The sequence below is a fragment of the Mus caroli genome, chromosome 10 (assembly GCF_900094665.2).
Source record: "Mus caroli chromosome 10, CAROLI_EIJ_v1.1, whole genome shotgun sequence".
In the NCBI taxonomy this organism is placed as follows: domain Eukaryota; kingdom Metazoa; phylum Chordata; class Mammalia; order Rodentia; family Muridae; genus Mus; species Mus caroli.
In genome coordinates this window covers 115,342,700-115,347,386 of record NC_034579.1, presented here as the reverse complement: position 1 = coordinate 115,347,386, position 4,687 = coordinate 115,342,700, and the positions used below count along the sequence as shown (strand labels likewise).

The following is a 4,687-nucleotide window of genomic DNA, read 5'->3' as shown; positions in this document are numbered from 1 at the left end:
GAGAGAGAGAGAGAGAGAGAGAGAGAGAGAGAGAGAGAGAGAGAGAGAGAGTGTGAGTGAGTGAGTTCTATGTAGCTCTGACTAGCCTGGCACTTGCTATGTAGGCTGGTCTGGTCTGCCTCCCAAGTGCTGAGGGTGTGTATCACTGTGCCCAGCCTGGCATGTACTTCTTCACTCTAAGGTTTTTAGATGCCCAGAAGGGTAACTTCCTTCCTTCTTTGGAGGGCACTGTAGTAGGATCATTCACTTTTACCTCATTCCTGGGATTGGGCCCTTGGGGGCTGCCAAGCACAAGCCCTCGGCACATCCATGTTTACACATGATGGTGATCTCTGTGATAAATGAGAACTCTTTAAAGGCTTCCAAATCAAAGCAAAGAAAGTCGAGAAAACCCATAATCCTGCTCGCTTCTTTGAATCTCAGTCTAGTTTAAGTAAAAGGTTCCCCAGTGGTAGGCAAGGGGTTACACGTTATTCTCAACACCTCAAAGATACCTGGCAGTGTTTTTCCTAAAGAGCAACCCTCAGAACCATCCCTGAGGATGCGAGCACTTCCAGACCCCCTTCTCTCCCGGCTGCCTGCACTTGAGTGGCCATCGGAGGCACAGGGATGCTAAGGTTTGCACACTGCAGGAGGATCCATTACCCATCTGCCTTTTTGAGAGCTTTATGGCTTTCCATACACAGACTGTACTCAAGTGGTCCAGGCATGAGCAGAGCCCCACCTCCCTTGGGATGGATGAGGCTCTTCTCTTTACAACCACTTCAGCAGACAGCCAGCTTCTTGGCCTTCTGGCTGAGACCACGTGTAAGTAAGATTTCTCCTCTTCAGTCTTCTAAGGTGGGTTCCAACCTTCCTAACGCTGCGACCCTTTACACAGTTCCTCGTGTTGTGACGATCCCCGAACATGAAATTATTTTCACTGCTACCTAATAACCGTAATTTTGCTGCTGTTATGAATTGCAATGCAAGAATTTGTGTTTTCCCAAGGTAACCACACATGTGCGAGGGGTCATTTAACTCCCCCGAGGTCTTAGGTAACAATACATGTAAAGGGGTCATTTGACTCCCCCAAGGGGTTGCAACCCACAGGCTGAGAACCACTGTTCTAGAGAGAACAATTATTTCTTATGAAGCATATCACCAATGAAGTAACTGACCAATGAAATGAAGCCTGCACACACCATACAGAAACCCCATTTAATGACAGTCCCTTGCTTTCCTTCCAACTATTATTTTCAGCTTTCAAACTTCTTTTACTTCCGAATGCACATCTTCTTTTAAGTTTGACGACTTCTTTCCAACATGGGTTCTCCGATTTCTGAAGTCCGACTTCACACGTGGATGGAACCAGAAATCAATCTGTGGCTTCCCTCTCAAAGTGAGGCGCCACTGTTAGGCTTTCAGTCGAAGATGAGAGAGTGCTGCTGACTGCACTATGGCTGTCCTAGAACTCGCTCTGTAGCCCAGGCTGGCCTCAGACTTTCAGAGATTCCCTTGCCTCTCTGCCTTCTCAGTGCTGGGATTAAAGGTGTGCACCACCACACCAGGCTCGAAAGGTTGACTTATTATTTTTTTTTTTAAAAAGGCTTAAGTTGATCTCCTTGGCTGGAAGATTACTGTATTAATGGGATCAAAATTAAATTTTTATGCCAGGTAGTAATTACCTACAGTGAGAAAAGTCACCTCATTGTGACCTGTGAATCCTGTTGTCAGTATAAGAGACACCCTCACATACAAAGGCATAGCTTGGCTATACATCTGACGTTGCTGACAATGCACAGCTATAATAATTTTTGCTTCTTGCCGTACAATTCTATACTATCAAATAAGAGGCTTCGGGTGTTCGTCAGTCTCTAAGGAAGTTGTACATATTACATAATACATGAAGCGCTTTGCAGACATGCACTTCAGGTTTACCAAGTTCACACAGAGGCCGAAAAAGGAGGGAGAAGTTAAACCTTTGTATTGACCCATGTAACCCTCTTTGCTGTTCTTCCTGTTGGTCAGCATTATATCCGCAGGGAGTTAATAAAGCTGTTATTGATCCAGTTGTTCCATTTTTGCCTTATAATATAATGGCCCATTTTCCCATCCACATCTCCTTCACCTTTATGTGACCTATGCCATAATGGTCTCTTTCTTCTCTATACCGAACAACTCCTTCTTGTGTTGGCTTTAATGAGAATGACCCGCATAGGCTTGTAGATTTGAATACTTGGCCATGGTAGAACTGTTTGAGAAGGAGTAGGAGGTGTGGTCTTGTTGGAAGTGTGTCACTTTGGGCGGGCATTGAGGTTTAAAAGCTCACAGCATTCCCAGTTAGCTCTCTGCCTCGCTATGCCTCATGCTTGTGGATTAGATACAAGCTCTCAGCTACTGCTCCAGCACCATGCCAGCCTCTGCCTGCTTCCATTCTCCCTGCCTAACCTTGAGCCTCAAATTAAATGGTTTCTTTTATAGTTGTTTCGTGTGTCATGACAATAGAAAGGCAACTAAGACGCCTTTCTTCTTGGATTATTTAAGTCTTGTCTCTATCTTGCACTTTTTCTCTCACCTTCTTTGTTTCTTTGGTTTTTTTTTTTTTTTGTTTTTTTTTTAAATATAGTTACATTTCAGCTTTAGTCTTTGAACTTGTAACTCCTGAAATCTTAAACTCCCTAGGCTTGCTTGTGAGCTGCGATGGTGGATGGGCATGGACAGAATTAAGCTCCAGGCACCGCCTCCATCTACTCTCTAACCCTTCCTGAGGCATCTGTCCAGCACAGAGTGTCGGAAGCCTCCGCAAATCCCAACTCCTCCTTACCTCAGGCAGTTAGCAGTCTGTGCACTTCAGCTATTCCTTCTCAAATCAGCTCTTCTGGCTCCTCCCTCTAATATTACTCTGCCTCATTCTGATCTAGCGCCATCTCTCACCTGCTGTGTGGGAGCCTCTTAGCTCGTATCCCAGCATCCTCTGACCACTGTCTTCCTAATTCATCTTGTCACGGCTAAAGCCATTTGGTCAAAGTCCCAGCTTGTTATGACATCTGATAGATGTCATGTCTAACACTCGCTGCTCCTGTCTTCCTATAATGGTCCTGGCAGAAGTGAAGGCACTCTAAAGAGACGCCCTCTGCCTTTCCCTTCTGCTGTTTAATTACTGAGACAAAGAACCAAAAGGGATATGCATTTCCCCAGGAATCTCACTGGGAAGAAAAGAAAAGCTGAAGCCCTCGTGCCTGCCAAAGGGGAAGCCTTTCTCTTAGGAAAGGATTTCATACAATTCTGACAGCTTGTCAGACCACGGTAGTGATGGATAGGGCTGTCCTCTGACCAGGACTGCTGAGTTATGTGTACTCAGCCTCTGTTTAAACCCAAACTTCGGGTCCTGAGGGTGCACTGAAGCCAGATGGTGTGGGGAGCAGTCAGTGAACCTCTTTGTCACATGGAACAACCATCCTCTCCCAATCTTTTTACTACTGCCCTGTCTCTTTAATTGGCTTCCTGGGGATGTGTGGCTGAGCCTAACTTGTTACAGCTTCCAGGGCCTAGGCTCTCGTCCCGACAACTCAGGTGCCATCACCGCCATTCTGTCAATGCTCCATCTCAAGTGCACATGCCCTGCATCATGGGCTCTCTTTCCAACTGTCTCTACATACGCACTTCCCTCTAGGACAGTGGCTCTCAGCCTTCTTCAAGCTGTGACCCTTTAATACAGTTCCTCATGCTGGGGCAATCCCAGCCATAACATTACTTCTATCGCTATTTCATAACTGCAATTTTGATACTGTATATCAACCACAATGCACAGGATCTCTGATATGTGGCCCACAGGTTGGGGACCACTGTGTTAGTCAGAAACACTCCCTTTCTAAAATGTGCTTGGGAAACTACTTATTCTACTTTTATTATATTATTAGTATTGGTTTTATTTATTTTATTTTATTTTATTTTTTATTTTACTAGGGATTGAACCAGGCTCTGCTAGGCATGATCTATGCATAACAGGTATATAATCTAAAACCAAGTTTTACTCCTTCCTGTTCACTTCTCTTTATTTATATATTAATTAATTAATTAATTTTGTTTCTTGAGACAGGGTTTCTCTGTATAGCCCTAGTTTTTTCCAGAACTTGAACTCAGAGATCTGCCTGCCTCTGCCTTCTGAGGTCTGGGACTAAAGGCAGGCACCACCATCACAGGGCCCCTCTCTCCTGTTCACCTTTCAAGATCACAGCTCAAATATCATGTGTTAGGGATTGGGTCTAAGGCTGTCTCAATTCAATTAAGTTCCCAAAGGATGCTGAGGGTCTCTGCCCCGAGCTGGATTTGATTGGCAATAAAGAATTGCTCTACAGCCAATGGCTGGGCAAGGTAGACTGAGGCGGGACCTGGAGCTCTGGGATGGGGACTAGGAGAGAAAGGAGAATCTATGACTAGGGGTGGGGTGATGGTAGTGGGGTTGGGATATAGGAGCTGTAGGAGAAAAAGCCAACCGCCAAGTAAGAATCCAACTGGCCGCCACTTCCCGGATTGGGCCTGGTGAGGCAGGGGAAGGTTTCTGAGTCTCAGGAGTACGGGAGGGGTGCATTTGCAAGCAGGGGACGGTTTAGGAGTACCCAGTCTTTAAGCTAGTCACTGCATGTCAAAAATTAACTGGTGTGTGTGTGTGTGTGTGTGTGTGTGTGAGAGAGAGAGAGAGAGA

General features: G+C 45.6%; 1 protein-coding gene across 1 annotated transcript in view; it reads right to left on the bottom strand.

Moving 5' to 3' along the window:
- Ppm1h (protein phosphatase, Mg2+/Mn2+ dependent 1H) overlaps positions 1-4,687 on the bottom strand; it is a 259,006-nt gene that overhangs the window by 140,154 nt on the left and 114,165 nt on the right. The window lies entirely within an intron of this gene.